The sequence below is a fragment of the Misgurnus anguillicaudatus genome, chromosome 9 (genome assembly GCF_027580225.2).
Source record: "Misgurnus anguillicaudatus chromosome 9, ASM2758022v2, whole genome shotgun sequence".
Classification (NCBI taxonomy): Eukaryota; Metazoa; Chordata; class Actinopteri; order Cypriniformes; family Cobitidae; genus Misgurnus; species Misgurnus anguillicaudatus.
Window position 1 is genome coordinate 35,786,252 of NC_073345.2, and position 18,508 is coordinate 35,804,759.

Here is an 18,508-nt window from a genome sequence, read left to right on the forward strand (position 1 = left end):
ATTGCTTGCGTTTTCAAAATATGTGTTTGTTGCGTCATGTGAACCATGTGCATCACGTGTTTTGTCAAAATAAGTGCCTGCTGCACACACGTCAAAACTGTTTATGATAAAATAGAAACGTTCACAAAATACACACAAGACACTCACTTAACAGTAAACTTTGATTACGCATGAGATTATGCGAGTATCTGGCAAACTCGAGTGTCTCTTTTATCATAAACCCTTTATGCACATAGGTTCACTCGACGCGCCAAACACATATTTTGAAAATAGGAACCACACACATGACGGGCTACATACATGTTGTGACGAACTTCACATCAAGCGCCCTCGAAATAAGAAGTCACTGGCCGCCACTGCATGTGCTTATGTTAATTAGTATGATATAGAAATTGATATTTATTAATTTTTTTTTATTAACTTGTTTTGTCCATGTTGAACAGACCTACGGAGCCCCTAAGGGGACATGGAGCAAAAAATAAAGTTTAGTTTCATGTGCTCACGTGAAACCTTCATGTGCAGAATTTTTTTTTAAAGTTTAGTTTTGCGTGCGCACGTAAAACTAGGGAAAGCGAAAGTTTCACGTGCGCGAGCGTTTCACATGAGCACTCGAAACTAAACTTTAAAAAAAATTCTGCACATGAAGGTTTCACGTGAGCACATGAAACTAAACGTTAAATTTTTTTACTCCAATGTCACCTTAGGGGCTTGGTACAGACCAGAACTAATTGTGTGGGAAAATTTTATTGAACAAGATATTTTTATGACAAAAAATTAATTTATTAAGTTGGTGCAACAAAAGATTATTTTTTTTAAATAAACTTATTCTATTCATTTTGTACAAGACTAAACTAATTTTGTGGAAAAGTTTTCCTTAATTTAATTAAGTTGATTTAACAAACCATTTTTGGACTGTACAAAGTTCGATATAAATTAGCCATTCATAGGAAATTAAAAAAATCAGTATGTGTCAGTATCACTGTGTGTTGAAGCTGCTTGACCTGCCGATACAAAATTATTGACTTAACCAGTGGCAAAAAGAAGGTTATTTGTGTTTGTGTGTGTGTGTGTGTGTGTGTGTGTGTGTGTGTGTGTGTGTGTGTGTGTGTGTGTGTGTGTGTGTGTGTGTGTGTGTTTGACTGTATATGTTGTCCTCAGAAGGGGAGTTGCTGGGGTCACAGGTTTTGTAGAAGCAGCCTATTTAGGGAGCACCAGCTGGGGGATAGTTACTCATGGGTCATTACATGTGTGTGTGCGTGTTTGTGTGTTTGTATGTGTGTGTATTTGTGTGTGTGCAGGTGTGCCCTATCAAGGTGCTTATGGCACCATGGAGGGATGTAAGTGCTCAGAGACACCTCATTTCACCAGCCGCCTCCACACACACACACACACACACACACACACACACACACACACGCACACGCACACACACACACACACACACACACGAGTGTTTTTTTCCTCATATGTAGGATAAACATCAGGTCTGTGAGTGTTTCTGATGTGTGGAGCTCATTGTTAAAGACGCTATCATAGAGAAGGTATCACAAATAAGATGTTGTTTATTTCTCCCTTTAACTATAGTGAGATTTATATGACTTTCTCTCAGTCAACATGAGGTGTAATCTCATATCTCCTGTAACACCGAATTATTTGAACAAATTCCTAAATATCTGTTTGGAGAGTTTTATCAGACTCATAATTAGGGCTTTGCAAAAATATTGAGACAGCTAACTATCATGATAAAATTTTCCTTGATAGTGTATCGATATTTAAAAAAAAACATGAAGTCCCTTTGTGTGCATCAAACGACCTCCTTCGCCGCTGCCGTAGTTGTCGATGTCCAGTTGTCTGTCATATACGGCCATTCGGCCAATGTCTCACTAGTTAGCAGGAGTGAGAAAATGGCAGAAAATTTAAAAACGCCTGCAGCTTTCAAAGCCAACGTGTGGAAGCACTTTGGCATTAAAAAAGTATTACCGGTAAGTATTTAAAAAAAAATTCAACTGTTTTTTAATTTTTGATAAAAAAAAAGAAAGAGTATTGCATTGTACCGCATTGCATTGCACAGCACTGTATCGTACCGTACCACGATACATTGTATCATGCGCCATTTATCGTGATATGTATCGTATCGTGAGGCTCTTGCCAATACCCAGCCCAACTCATAATCATGCAAATCTGTACAACCTTTATCATTCAGTCAACTCCAAACAAATCAATTGGCAAAATGTTTACGTCTTAGATGCTTTGGTTTTATATATTGTACATCTAAAACATCAGTAAGATATGTGGTATAAAATCATGTTTATTGCAGATGAGAAAAATATCCCGGTCATTTCGCATGTTTATTTTTAAGAGTTCCAGATTTCAACAGTATCTTAAACTGTGCTTGGATTTGCTAAGATATCCAAGTGTACAAACATTACATTAAACCTGATGAATAATAAAAGCATAATCAGCTGTCGGTTACTGTGAAATAAGGACTTGATCTGTCCACACCAACCTGACACACATGCTGACCATTCACACATGCACGCACAAACAAATGAAACCAAACTAAAGTCTCTAGATATGCTGTTGCTGAATAAAGTCAGTTTGCACAGCTGATCCATATAGAGACAATGACAGTGACATGTTAAATGTCAAACTTGTGTATCTAGTGTTGTGTATAATGTTATGTAATAAATTTGTAATAATAATCTAATATTAGATATGAAATCAGGTAAACAGAGATAGTTTAGATGTGTCATTGAAAAAACTCAGTAGAGACTGTGAATAAACTGAAGTGTGTTGTGTGTATCAGACTACAGTATATGTGTGGTGTTGTTTGAAACATCTGTGTTTGTCAAAGATGATCTCTGTGTAAATGTTCAAAACAAAATTGATGTTTGTCAGACTTTCTCTGAACAAACTGTGAACATTATTGTGTTTTATTACCAACATCATGACACTGCTACAATTAAAGTCATATCACAGGTTCAACAAGCTGCTTCTGTGCCAACAAAATCATTTTGACTTCTTACGCTCTTACATGTTTTTATAAAGTTTATGGAAGCTTAAAAGCATAAATGTGAAGGCATGAGTAAAACCTGTTTATTATTTAGAAGAAAGCAAGGCACAAAGTAAAAAATATTTAAGTTAAATTAATATTTTTTTACACAATCAACAAAAACATCTTTGCTACAAATGAACACTTAAAGTTTGTTTGTGGGTCCCGTTATCATACAATTACACAGAAAGTGACAGGAGTAGTTGGGGTTCATTGTAACAAACAGAGGGTTTGTTGAAAAACCAGCTAGAAAATTTAGTTTAAACACAAATAATTCAATCAAATTCTGTCAGATGGATATTGTTGATATATCTGCCTGTAATAGATAGATATCCACACATTCATTAATCCATCATCCTTCATCTAAAAATCACTGAATTCTGCAGCAATGCATAGAAATAAATTTAAGACAAAAAATCATAATAGTGAGTTATTTCCCCTGATATTATATTATCAGTTATCATTTTGATAATTAGTATTTACATTGTTTTCATTTCATTATCATTGTATACCTGAGGCTTCATTGAACACTGTGTGAAAACTTCATTAAAATAATATAAGGTTGGATTTGGTGACATACACACCCAACTTAAAAATAATAAAACATAAGATGAAGACTCTTTGTTCAATATCTTAACCAAAACACATCAAAACTTTTCACAAATTTACAGAAGAACTTCTGACAGTAAGAGAAAAAAACCAAAAGCACAGATTGCTCGGCTCTGTATGTAAAGTAGCCGTGTTACAATTAACCCTGCGTTAGTTTGTGCACTGCTTAACCGTATCCTGTAAAATAGTCTAAATGTTGAAGGACAGTCAAACATATTTAATAACTTCTTTTTTTTTACCACAGATGCATTGTTTCTTTATGTTGTATATAGGGGGAAACAAAATTAAAAAAAGAGATACACTTAAAAATGTATTTACTGTTATACCATGGGGCTGTTGAATGGTTTATTCTGATTGGTTGAGAAATGTTCCACGGGTATTAGGGTTGTAACGGTATACTTGATATTAACTTTTACGATTATCATACCGTAAACATTTGCTTATACACGGTTTTGGAATAAAATAAAGCAGATCTCACCTGCGCTACTATGCACATGCAAATTCATTCGGCGAAAAACGAATGCGGGGTTGTCCTTGAAGATGGATATCCAGTTTGCAAGAAATGTGGATGAAGAGTGGCTGCAAAAAGAGGCACTAAAGCCCATTTAAGTGATTTATATTACAGATCAATTTAAGTTGATTATAATTAGGACATATAATAAAAACTATACATTTCACTCACTATATGAAGATGTGAACAAATGAATATATATCCAGAGCAGCTCTGAGAGAATTTAATGAGTATTTTATCATTTTATTTAAAAGAATAAAATTAAAAATAGGAATAAATTAAGAATCAAAGTTAACTTTTTTTCGAAAGTGAATTTTCCCCCCAAAAAGTTTGATATAATAAACCATATGTTCAACCCAAAAACCCTATCTGTTTTTTATTAATTTAAGGGTCATTGTAGCTAATGATAATAATAATAAAAAGTGTTTAATACCGGCAAATCGTGAAACCGTGATAGTTTCTGAGACGATTATTATACCGTGGAAAATCATGCCGTTACACCCCTAACGGGTATGCATTATTTTTTGATAAATGCACACCTGACCTCTTAAATGTGTATGGAATAATTGACGACGGGCCATTGAATTATAAGAAAATAATGCACACCAAGGTGGTAATTCGCGTCGTGCCGTTACACCGCAGGTGTGCATTATTTTCTTATACTTCAAAGGACCGGAGTCAATTATTCCGCTTATACCACGGTTACCACAAACATTGCTCTGATGCCTATTTTTAAGACATTTTATAGGTTAGGTGTGCGGCTTACAGAAAAATAATCAACACCCATAGAACATTTCTCAGCCAATCAGAATGCAGCATTCAACAGACCCGTGGTATAACTTAAAATAACCACCAGAGCAATGTCTGTGGTAAACGTGGTATAAGAGGAATAATTCACTCCGGTCCTATTCAATTATTTAAAAATAATGCACACTCGGCTTTGCATCGTCTGTCGGCTGTCGTCAATTATTCTTTACTAATTTTACTGCTGTTATATTTCGATGTTTCTTTATAAAACATTTGCTCTAGTTTCTGTGGATTTCTGTGGATTTTTACCAACATGGTGTAACACAATACATACTAACATACTAAACTTACACAATGTTGTGCAATAAACAATAGTTTCCACAGCATATGAAACCAGCACAAAGATGTTCAGCTGCAGATCTTGACCCAGTTAGCTTTGTTCTGAGGTTCTGCTTTAGTTTTTGGGTCTTACAGTAAATATTTTGTTCAATGTACATATTTATACAGCATCTCTCTCTCTCTCTAGAGTGTGTTTGATCTATGATCAGATGCACAGGTTTAACAATGATAAAGAGTCTCTTTCTCTGTGTATGTGTCTCTCTCTATCAGATGGTGTAATAAGGATTCTTTGTCTTGTGTTTTATGAGACTAACAGCAGGTCGAGGATCATAAAGTCACAGTAAAACCGACCTGAGAGCCACACCAACTACATGCTGCGACAAACGTGCACAAACTGTGAAGTGACTGTTGTGATATTCATTGTGTCCCGTGCAACATTTTACAGTAAAGCTGTGGAAATAATATGCTGATGAGAAGATTATTATTGAATGATTATTGAAAACCTATTCAAGGTTTTTGAGAAAGATCATTGATTGATGAAATTATTTATTTTCAAATTTTACACAAAATAAACAGATTCTAAGAGACAAGCCTCAAGAAACTGAAGTTATTGTACTCATGATTATGTTATGATTATTCGATTATTCAGACCGATATCTGCCAATACCGATCGTTGGATGGTAATATTAACTTGTATTAACTAAATTTTGAAGAATCAATTTTCTGAATTTTCATTCATATAATGACCATTAATATTGAACATTGAACTAGTGATGTTTCTTTATATTTTCTATACACAGAGCTCAAATTCATTGCATTTTCCTGTTCTTTTTTGATATACACAATATATATCGGCCATATATATGACTATTGCCTGTTTTTAACGATCGGTCGATAGCAGATATTGTGAAAATGTGCTTTTATCGACCGATATTGATGATTGGCCAATATATCGGTGCATCTCTAATGATTATGTATTTTGTATTAGATTATCTAAATTAAGTTGTATTAAAGGTGTAGCGGAGGATTTTCTTGAATTTTAGAAAAGAACCGCCTTCTCCACTTTTTAAAAAAATGCAATTGAGCAACACTCCTGATTGACAACTAGGAGGACCAATAGTCTTGATGATCCACCCGGAAAAAGAAAATCCTCCACAATACCTTTAAGTTATTTAAGTTAAGTGTTAAATGTGTAAATGCTTTATTTTTCTCTTGTTTCTGTGTGCCTGTTGCTCAGATTCAAGATTTTGGGACATTTTTTATGAGATTGAAATCAGATGAGATACATTGATGAAATATGGTGCAGAGGAAAAATTTTGTGACTAAACGAGGAAAAAAAAGATTTTTCAAAGAAAATGATGAGTGAGAGGTGTGTATCCTGTGATAAACACACACACACACACACACACACACACAGAGGATCTTTTTCCCAGTTTACGGAGATACTTGTGTATTTCTGGCAGGTTGGTCCACGCAAACTCCAGCCAAATTCAGTTTGAGCTTGTAATTTCTAATAGACTTTAAAGCAATGCCAGGGTTCGAGACAGCTTAAATTGCTTTGCTAATAGAAATATGCCAATGTGCTTTTGTGATGTTTAATTATGAATAATTGTTTTTTATGTTTATCCAAATAGATTTCCCCTTTACTTGCCCTGTCTGGATCAGAACTCATAAAGTAATTTCATCAGGACTTCTTCAGGTAAACACAGAAACAGACGTGCTGCTGTCACATGCCAATTTATTTGCGGTTTTATAATGTGCTAATAAAAATACAAACAAAAGCTGCCCTTACAAAACATACATGAGTATAGAACATACAATTGAGTTACTTATTTAACATTATCAATAATACTACTTCTTTAGTGATATTAAAGATGTTTTTTCATTCCTATAGGACACCAAAAAATGTAAACTGGTTCTGTTGTTTTTAAGTAGGTCATCACCAACACACACACACGCACTCACACACACACACACACACACACACACACACACACACACACACACACACACACACACACACACACACACACACACACACACACACACACACACACACACACACACACACACACACACACACACACACGCACTCGCACACGCACTCACTCACACACACACACACACACACACACACACACACACACACACACACACACACACACACACACACACACACACACACACACACACACACACACACACACACACACACACACGCACTCACACACACACACACACACACACACACACACACACACACACACACACAGACACACACACACACACACGCACTCACACACACACACACACACACACACACACACACACACACACACACACACACACACACACACACACACACACACACACTCACACACACACACACACACACACACACACACACGCAAACACGCAAGACAGAGAAACATCTGTTACACACAAACACACACCTGTCTGTCAGCTGATTGTCATTAGTTTTTGTTTTAATTGTGAAGTTCAGTTGTAGCAGCTTTGATGATCATTAAATTACATTCAGGATATTGAAAGACTTTTGAGTCCAAATTTGAGTCAAAATATCAGTTACACAAATACTTGTGTTGACAGTTAGTGATTTTGTATTTGCTTAAGACACTTACACTATAAAAAATTCGCCTACGTGTTTTGTTAAAGAAAGTGAACTTTTCAACTTTACTGAACTATAAAACAGGAAAAGTTAAGATACTCAATTTAAACAATTAATATGGCTAACTTACAGTTTTTTTCGATTGCTAAACGACAGTGACCACAACTGGAGCTACGTGTGCAAAACACTAACTACAGTCTGCGCTACCAAAAGTCACCTGAGCACAACTCTAAACACATGACTCAAAACAGCTCAGTGCAGCCAAACACTATGCACAACCCTCACTGAGATAACACACACTGTCACTCACAACACACTGAGAGGAAAAACACTAACATCAAACACCAATACACAAAATACTAACTTTTTATCTTTACAGTTTTAACAATTTCAGTGATGTCACACAAAGTAATGTTTTCTTCAAAGAATGATTTATTTATTGATTTATCACATGACTTATTATTTTATTTAGAACATCATAATTCTTTAAGGTAAATGAAAATTAGCAGTTTGCTTCAATAGTCTGTAGTAATTTGCGGAATTACAGTAATGAGAAAAAAAAGGTAGAAACTAAATGTACATGAAAGGTAATATTTTATATATATGAAATATATATATGAAATTGGAATTTATATTTATATGAAATTGCAATCAGCAGTGTTTGAAAGGCACAAGGCTGAAATCAATTGTGTTTTGAATGTGTGGTTCACAGTTTTGACAGCAGTGTGTTAGCATTTGAACAAAGTGGTGTAAATCCACAGTGTTGTGCAGGTTGTGTTTAAAGTCATGGGATAAGTGTGTAAAGTTTTGAAAACTGTGTTCAAGCAATGAAAAATTAACTAGAGTTTGGTCCACATGAACTGCTGCTGTGCAGACTGTAGTTTTGCACATGTGACTCCAGTTGTGCCCACTGTCGTTTAGCAATCGAAAAAAACTGTAATATTTCAAGCTGAGAGAACTCTAAGTTTGTTAAAGGTCCAGTTTTTGAAGCTTTGATTGTGTTTGCAGTGCACAATATAACGTGTTCATGTTTTACGTGTAAAAAAACGTGGTATTATTTTTCACACAATTTACTTCTCTCTATACTGCTGTTTTCACTGTCTAAAAAACAGGCTGATCTCTTCCTTGTTCTATGAAGTCTTTCCTTCAGAATACGTAATGACGTCTGATTGTGTAGCTTGTTTAGTGTGTTGTGATTCGACAGCAGCTTCGTTTAGCCAGAGCCATTAGGCAAAAGGCTGGCGACTGACGTAATCCTGTGGGCGGAGTTTGGTCAAAAACTCTTATATTGATGTCATTCAACCAGGAAGTAGAGGGCTGTAGTCCAAACCGGCCGGTCTCTGTAGGTTTTGAAAGGTGAATTCTGTTAAAGAAAAAAATTAAATAAAATAGTGAGCACTGGATTATGAGCATGCTCAGTTTGAAGGTATTTAGTATGACGCCATTTTTGGCATTTCTTCCCCATCAGACTTAAGGGTTGCCCTACTCTGGGATTGTTTTTTGTATCTGGTCACATGTAAATTTTATTAAATGCAATTAGGTGAGAGAATTTTTTCATCTGAATGTAATACATCAGGATCACATTTAAAAGTCTGTTATTTTTGCATCTTGGACCCAAAACACATTTTTAATATACAACATCCATACACATAATCTTTTAAGTTCACTGAACTTAAAATTTAAAGTTCAGAATGTCTTGAGCAGTGTTGGGGAAAGTTACTTTTAAAAGTAATGCATTACAATTTTAAGTTACTTTTGCGTTACATTTTCTTGGCTGAGGCTTGATCTCTTTCAGGCCTTGCAGGTGTTTTTTTGAATGAAAAGTTCTGCATTCAGAAATTGCATTTTCCATCGCAAAACTGTCGAGCTGCCATCTCAGTTTCTGACTCAAACTGTTCCCACACAGGCGTGTACGCATAGAGTGCATAATGTGACTACGTTTACCTTAATTCAGTACATAATTTTTTTTCATCTAATTAATTTAACTAAAAAGTAACTTGCATTACTTTTTTGAAAAAGTAACTAAAATATTAATGTGTACATTTAAAAAGTAATGCGTTACTTTACTCGTACTTCAAAAAAGTATTATTATGTAATCCGCGTTATTTGTAATGCATTAACCCAACACTGGTCTTGAGGAATATCCATAATCCCTTGTACGTTTTATCAAATAATAAGAACTGATAAGGCATCCAAATAGTTGTTAATTAAAAAGTTATAGTGGTTTAAGCTCTTTTTTATAGCTTTATTTTGATGTAAATTATAGTTTTCTGTGAAGTGTTTGGTTTGGTAAAATACTTTTTTAAAGACATTATATTTCTCTCCACAATTATGAAGATGCATGTCAGTAATGCAGTTTCATGTATATTTTTGTGGAGAATCAAGTTCATTAAATTATTCATTGCATTCTCTGATTTATAATAGTATTTAATACACTATATGAACACCTATTTAAATGAATTTAACAATTTAAGTTCAGTCAACATAAGCACTACGTTAAGTGAACTTACAGTAAATATATAAGTATTGGTGGATCAACCTCTTGAATTTTTAAGTTTACTCAACTTTTTATGTTTTACAGTGTAGTTTAGCTTTGTTTAATATAATATATATATATATATATTATATATATATATTATATATATATATATATATATATATATATATATATATATATATATATATATATATATATATATATATATATATATTTTTTATCTCTCACACTAAAATTTGCATATCATCATAGTTCGGCAAACATTCAGTCAAATATCAGCTGTGTTATATTGAAGGTTAAATTTGTGTGAAAGGTTGAACTGTGTTCTCATCATTTATAATTTTTCTCAGTTATCATGTGTTCATGATCAAAACATTTCCAAAAGCATTTTGGGACTTTATAATTTATGCCTGTAGTTTTAATAAAAAACTGCTAAGTATTCACTGAGTGACAACTGTGTAAGCTGTGAGAAAGTTTAAAGTCATTTACATCGGTGCTAAAACCACGACAGAAACACAAGGCCTTTAAAAAACAAAAAACAACAAATCCAGCAAAAAATATCGCTACAACGAACAAAGAGCTGCTGCCATTTTCCGCCTTGCTTTGATTAATGCTTTTTCTGCCTAATAAAAGGTTCACAAACCATCTGCTTTGCTCCCTAATGCCTCGCCCAAAGGTTCCTCTCTCTCTCCTGTGTCAGGCAGCGCGCCAAACAGCATGCCACACGCGCCCGCGCGCACTCACTCATTCATTCACTCACTCACGCGCTCGCTTTCGCGTCCCCTGTAAACAAGCTGCTTCTCTTTTTTAATCTGCCTCTGCCATTTTCTCCTCATCGTTATGCATATTCATCGCCAGTAAACATTTTCATCGCCTACATTTAATATCCCGCGAGCGCGCGGCCGCTGACAGCTGGCCCGCAGATGCGACTCGCGGCCAAATAAACGCGTACCAGACGCCGGCGGAATGCGTTTAAGAGCCTTTCTGTCACTATTTCTGCCTGGCTTGAGTTGGACGAACTCGAGGCTGTGAGAGAATCACGTGCAGCTCTGTTGATTGACAGGTGTCAATAACGAGCTGCAGCAATGTAAAAAAGTCTGTAGAAATTACAGTATTACTGTCAGCTGTTGTTATTTTTAAAAATACAGTAAAATAACAGCCTCATGCACAGCATTCTGGGAAAAATCTGAAGGAAAAAACAGAAAAAAGTTGATGAGGATTTCTGTTTCCCAGAATGCTTTGAATGAGGCTGTTAGTTTATAGTGTTGTTCTATAAAGACAAAGACTTGTTAATGTTTATTTAACTTTAAACAAACTGTTGCCAGTTAATAACCTAAATTTAAATCTACAGTAAGTTACTGCAAACAGCTGACTAACTACAGCAATTTTTTTTACAGTGATGTTATCATTGAATACAGTAATGCAGCGGTCATTCCTGTTTGCCATGCATGACATTTGATTGATTAATGACTGGATGAGTTTATGTCCTCATAACGTGTGTCTCAATATGTTGTGTTTTAAATACTTTAAATATTATAAAAACTCATTTAAATGTATAAACAAACAAACAGATAATTCAGGGTTTTTACAGGTTGTAATGTCTGTAAAATTCATGTAAACACATAATAATATTTGACTCAGGAGTCAAATAATATGAATCGGTCATGGTCAGTATGAATGATTCATTAGCAAATTTACATGATTAAAAAAACTCCACAGATCCAGAAATCACAAGCAACTGGAACGGTCATGAAAATTCATTGGATAAAAAGTGTGGGAACCCTGGGTCCAGGAAAGGTTTATTTCAAGAGTCCACTACACAGGATTGACATAAAGCATAAAACATTGATGGTTTTCCCCATCGCAGGTGTGCAAACAGCGAGAGAGAGAGAGAGAGAGAGAGAGAGAGAGAGAGAGAGAGAGAGAGAGAGAGAGAGAGAGAGTGTATAATTCATCCCCAGGGGGCACTATAAGCCCTCCACTTCAACATGAACAACCTGCATCATGTGGCCCCCATACACACACACACACACACACACACACACACACACACACACACACACACACACACACACACACAGAGGGAGAGTCCAGCTGCAGGAGGTGCTGGTGACAGACATTAATTTGGTGCTTCATATCATGACACAAAAGACATCTTCCATCAAGAGTCCACACGCCCCTCCTGTTCATCCAGAAACACAGGTGTCCCATCACGCCTGCCTACTGACACCTCATGTATAGAAGTAGCACTTAAGTATGAAAAAACTTACCGTGGTAATGTAAACCTACAGTCATGTACTATAATATGACAGCTTCAATATCAAAAACTTTCACCAGCAACTTAAGTAAAGTTGGAAAGGAACTGTTCAGTCAGAAAATAGAAATTCTCATTTAAAAACATGAGAGTAATTACTTTAATGCATTTGGCAGAGGCTGTTGTGTATTTAAGCTATATGTTTTTTCACCTTTGTTGTTTTTCTCACCTTTTTATGTTCTTTTAGATTAAACAGTCTGTTAAATGCCCAAATGTAAATGTATGTGGGTTTCCTGGAAATCGAACCCATAACTTTAGTGCTGTTAATGCGTTGCATTACCTGCTAAGCTACAGAAACGTTTACCAAAGATAAAATATACTTATATCTAAGTGACTGTATTAGAAAGTTAAGAATTATTTGTATGTGTGTGGCTGACGTGTTTAATTAACAAAGATCAGTCCCTCCAGAAAAACGCGATTATGCAATCGCATGATTCAACACATAATCAGCCAAAGTCCGCATATTATTTTGTGCACAAAATATGCGGGGCTTGCATGATTGCATAATCACCGCATTTCGTACCAAAAATCACATATATCTTAGAAGAAAGTTGAAAAAAGTTGCATTTACTTTACACAAGCGCAGCCATGTCCCATGTTGGCATAGGAACGTAATGATTACGTGACGTGAACATCATTGAAAAGCTGCAAAAGCTGGAAACAGTTTTTGCAAGTTCCCACAATTTCATTGCATAAAATTGCATAAATATCCCCCATATTCCATCGCATTTTTTAAGAAAACGTGCTGCAAGATCAAGGATTTTTGCTCGCGACAATTACAAAAAAAGGTTGCCACTGCTCAACATGACTTTAAAGTCGCCATGAAACGGAAGTAAAGATTGTCTTTATTCCCCCGTGGTGATGTATATCCGAGTGAAACGGCTTCTGAAATGAAAAAAAAGGCAGAGCTGGACTTGAATTCATTCATCGAGAATTGATTGGATCGTCTGAAGTTAGGTCGTGTTGCTATTTGCTAATCGTTGCGATTTTTTCTCTGACTCCGCCCACCTGCTGTACCGTATGACCGGACGTAAAGAGAGATCGTTTCTAGGAGGGGAGGAGATTTGCGTTTTTGATTAAAGATTATCAGATAAATCATTTGTAAAAAATACCACAAGATTCCAAAACAAATGACAGTTTTTCATTTCAATTTCATTTGGACTTTAAGGCTGTGTTTGCATGCTATTAATGTTGTGAAAAACTGAAAAGTTTTCCTTTGCGAAAAAAAAAAGGAAGATCAGCGATTACACAGATACAGGACTAAATCCGCTGTATTACATGTGCCAGGTCAGTAGATGCCGATGTTACTTTTGTCATCTTGGCAGCCAGGCAAGATGACAAGGACCTGTAGCTAGCATTATACATTAATTTTACACAGTGATGTTAGCTCAGTAAAGCGTTAGATATAATATATGAAAAAAGATAATTTACTTGTGATGTATTTCCTTTGTTATCAGTAATAAACTACTGTATTGTTATTGATTGTGTGTAAGTGTTGCGTTTAGTCCACAAAAGTCATTTGTTTATGTTGTTTCTGCTGAAACCGTCTATACTCGTGCATTCCTATAGACTGAATAAACACATGTGCATGACATCACCATTATCACAGATTCCTGTTTACGCACTTTACACAGAGACGACAAGGTGATGTTAGTAAAAATTTGCAGTTTCTTCTAAACTGTCCAGTTTACCTGAGATTTTGACACATACAACAGATATCCCACAATCCTCGTAAGTCGGAGAGTGTGGTAGACTTGTGTGTTTTGATGTCTCTGTGTGTGCCAGGGAAGATCTGAACCCTGTATGTCCTGATGGTGTACAGTACCCATCTGGGCACCAGACAGTGTGTGAGCGTGACCTCTGATCATGTTGTGATGGGGTGGACACACACACATAACCCCAGGGTTTCGGTGACTCCGCCCAGATCCGTGAGGTCAGCATTGTGTGTGTGTGGAGCTTGTGTAGGGTCTGATGGTGGTCACAGGTGCTGCCAAGCTGTGTGTATAGATCTAAAATTATCTTTTCAACACACCTGCCAATGATGGTGAAAAGGAAACTTTTACCGGTAATAAATATTCCTTACCAGCCATACAGACATATTTTGTATTATATAACAGTCTGTCCAGACAAGGTTTATTCTTATGTGTTCAGTTGAATGATGGACGCTTTGGTCTTTGTGTTAGTGAGACGGTTGACCAGACGTATAAATAAACTCTCTTGAAGATTCATCTGTTCACCTGTATGAAACACACACACACATAACATACAGAAACTGAAATATAAACCAGTTCGCTTGAGTGTTTCGTGCATGCATTTTGTGTTTGTGTTTTGTCTGGTTTCGTTGGGTCACTTTCACAATTGAAAATGATTCACAAAATATGTTTGTAAGGATTTGTTTGTTTTAACTACATTTTGGAAGCATAAAAAGCATCTTTCTGCTTTGACTGCATGTCAGTTTATATTCTGAAAAAATACATATTGAAAGCAACATATCATATTTTATTATTGACCGTGCATTACATTTTTGGAGGTGGCAGACTATGTAGACGAAGGCTGTGAAACAGGGAGTAAAACAGAGCTGTATGTCTTTTTAATAGTATAGTCTTAATGCATGCCAGTCATGTGACTGTTGTCTGGTTTTGTTTGGTCAAAATGATTCACAAAATATGTTTGGAAAAAAGGCGAAGGATTTGTTTGTTCGGTGTGTATGAAATACAGCAACCAGTCCTGAAATTTTAATATTTGCATCTTGCAGTTTTTAACCAAATGCGGTTTGGCTGTGAAGCACATTAATTGTGTGCATTATAACATGCATGCATGCGAGTGTGTGCATTATCATGTTCCTCTGGTTAGTTCTGTACGCACTTCACAGATTTCATGTCAATTTAGCTCTCAGTACTCCAATGTTTCCAGTTGATTTTAATCCCATCATGAAGTTACTTGTGTGAACAGTATTAAACCCTCAAAAGTGAAGTGACAGCCATATTTAGCCGAAGTATGCATCTGGCCAATGCATGCAGTACATGCAGTATTATCTTGTGAAGTAATAACTCCCTGCACTTAGCTTTGTTTGAAGATCCTCTTATATAGGATAAGGACACGACATGTTTGATGGCTACGTCTTTACCATTATCCACCAGCTTCATCACCATGGGAACTGATGATGCATCGGAGAACAGACCGCTAATTGGTTTGGTCGGTTCCAACAGCTTCTTGGACCACGGTGACTAGTTTTTAAGCTGTCTGAAGTGAGACACGATTTGGCTGAGAGTTAAAGGCAAGATCTCGGAGATGCACCAGAACCACATTACCATGAAGAGTTGAATGACAGTGATGTTCATTTGTGGCAACGGAACAGAACAGATCCTGACTAATTATGTACTATTAAGAAAGCTCATAAGCATAGTAAAAATAGTGTAATATTTAAAGGCAGCCATAATTATTGGTGTTTGCCAAGCCTATGCATCACTTTTATTGCTTGCACTTAAGAACAAACCCCTGTGCCAAATTAATAAACTCATGATAACTCGCACAATCAATCACCAGCTACTTTTGTCTTTAGTCTAAATGTTGAAGAGTTGCAGTACTCCACCCTACCACAGAGAGGCACTAGAGGGAGAGAGAGTGTGTGGGTAAGTTAGCAGGGTCTAGTTATCTCCTGCTTGCAGATGTTTTAACTACATGTTGGAAGCATAAAGCATCTTTCTCTTTTGACTGCATGTCAGTTTATATATTCTGATAAAACTACATATTGCAATATTTTATTATTGACAGTGTTTCACCTTTGCATTGGCATTTTGGATGTGGCAGATTATGTAGATGGAGGCAGGGCTGTAAGTCTTTTTAATGCATGCCAGTCTTTTCGATAAAGAATGAGACTTAAGACAGATCTCAAGGTTTTGAAAAGTGCATATGAAACGGGACAGATGTGACGGTTGACAGTCTGACATATGTGACGGATGTGAGTCTCTCTCTTTCTCTAGAGTTAAAAGACATGCAGAAGTGTGTGGGCCTCATGTGCCTCCGTAGTTGGAGAACCAAGACACAATACACGAGTGTTAATGTGTTTCCCATTTTTAAATGTGTTTGTGAGACTCAGTCTGTCTACAGCTTTAGTATTACACAGCTCTGTAGGACGGCAGCGGTCCTGTTCAGTGTGACGTGGTTAAAGATGGCGGATGGGTTGGCATTGGTTGGCACAGAAATGCTGCCTGGCATCACTGCAGGCCATGACAATCAGCTCCAGGCACTGACAAGCCTGTTGCTTAGCAACCACATTGAACTTTGGCCTGCTTTAGCATCTTTCCAACACTCCTAGAGAGAGAGAAAAAGAGAGACAGAGAGACAGTCGTCCTGAGTTGTGTGCTTCTATAATATAACGCCACTTTATGATTTTTAATTCATGTTTAATTCATCATCACTTTAAACATTTTAAACGACTACAAGTTTCCTTTTTTAACTGCCGTGAAGAAAATAAATGGAGTTAAAACTCATGTTTTTGGCAGACTGTTGACAGAAGCGTTAATTCTGGTGCGATCCCAAACTTTACACACCAGATCTCTCACGCCCGCTCACATCAGAGAATCTCCTCTCTTTGTCTGTTTTAAAACACAAGAAACCTGCACGTCAAGCCTTTAAATTAACCTTTAGGATTATTAGTTCAAACTGACATCCGCTTTTGATTAGTTCTGTTTGAGAGCCGTGTGCGTAGAGAGCGGCCTAATGGTTTTAATAACGTTTACGAGAGCGCTGGTATTTCCCCTACAGCTGCGTTCATTCTCTGCATAGTCCCAAACGCTTTCTGGACACGCAGAGAAGAAAGACTTTAAACAAAACAGATGTGAATGTGCAGCAGGTTACACTGTGTGTCTGTGTGTGGACAACTATTCCTATTACACAAATACAACACATCACACACACACACAGATAAACTCATGCAAAAACATACACAGGCCTTGCTAGAAACAAGAAAAGAGGAATTTTACCGCCTGAAGCCTCACCAGCGCAGATCTAAGAGATGGTCGCATGTGTACACACCTGTGTTGCCACGGCGATGACTGACAGCTAGCAGGATGGCACTGACAGAGACATAAGGACGTGTGTGTGTGTGGAGAGAGAGAGAGAGAGAGAGAGAGAGAGAGGTGCAGTATGTATGTCAATGCAACATACACACATATTGTGAAGACAGCTGCAGACTTTGCATTTAAGTTTGCGCCCTTTGTGCATCGCAGGATAAACGTACAGTAACGTACAGGATGCTATGTGAGTCTGGCTTACATTGAAGGAAAGGCGCTCATTTGGTTTGATGTCTTGAGCAATGAATCATGGGTAGAAATGAGGAGCTGGGGGGTCTTGTGGAAATAATTCTCCTTTAATGCATTTTCTCCAGTCTTTCATCTGCGTTGATAAAAGAAATACTTCAAAAACGTTATTTACGCTCAAAGCACGACAGACGTAACCACAACCAGAGATCTTTATTGATGGCATATGACGTATGAGTGCAAATTATATTTTTGCAAATGATGAAGTCCTATGAATATTTACAAATACTTTTCCATACGTATTACATTTTTTTGCAGAATTTACTTTAGCAATTTGTCTGAATGCACAAGTGTCAATCTGCATTAGTTTGTTTGGCATTAATGTATGTGGTGAGGGCAGAAACGTTAATATACAATGAATTTACAGTGTTGTCATTACTGTAGAAACACAATTATTATATCTCAAAAGCACATTGAGCATTCTTCAAAAGTATGTTTTTCTCATTTGTTAATTGTTTCTCTCCGGTCGCTAAATATTTAGACGTGTTTTTT

At 36.5% G+C, this 18,508-nt stretch overlaps 1 protein-coding gene and 1 long non-coding RNA gene across 3 annotated transcripts in view; one reads left to right on the forward strand and one right to left on the reverse strand.

The window, feature by feature from the left end:
* Positions 1 to 18,508, forward strand: part of tcf4 (transcription factor 4) — a 237,237-nt gene that overhangs the window by 55,794 nt on the left and 162,935 nt on the right. For both annotated transcript variants that reach the window (XM_055179350.2, XM_055179344.2), the window contains exon 4: positions 6,893 to 6,957. The gene's annotated coding sequence lies outside the window, so the exon portion shown is untranslated. The remainder of the gene's footprint in view (positions 1 to 6,892; positions 6,958 to 18,508) is intronic.
* On the reverse strand, positions 15,749 to 17,742 carry LOC129423155 (uncharacterized). Its single transcript, XR_008637633.2, has 3 exons — positions 17,681 to 17,742; positions 17,249 to 17,293; positions 15,749 to 17,009 (listed from the first exon to the last, which is right to left on the reverse strand). It is a non-coding gene; the product is annotated as an uncharacterized lncRNA (long non-coding RNA).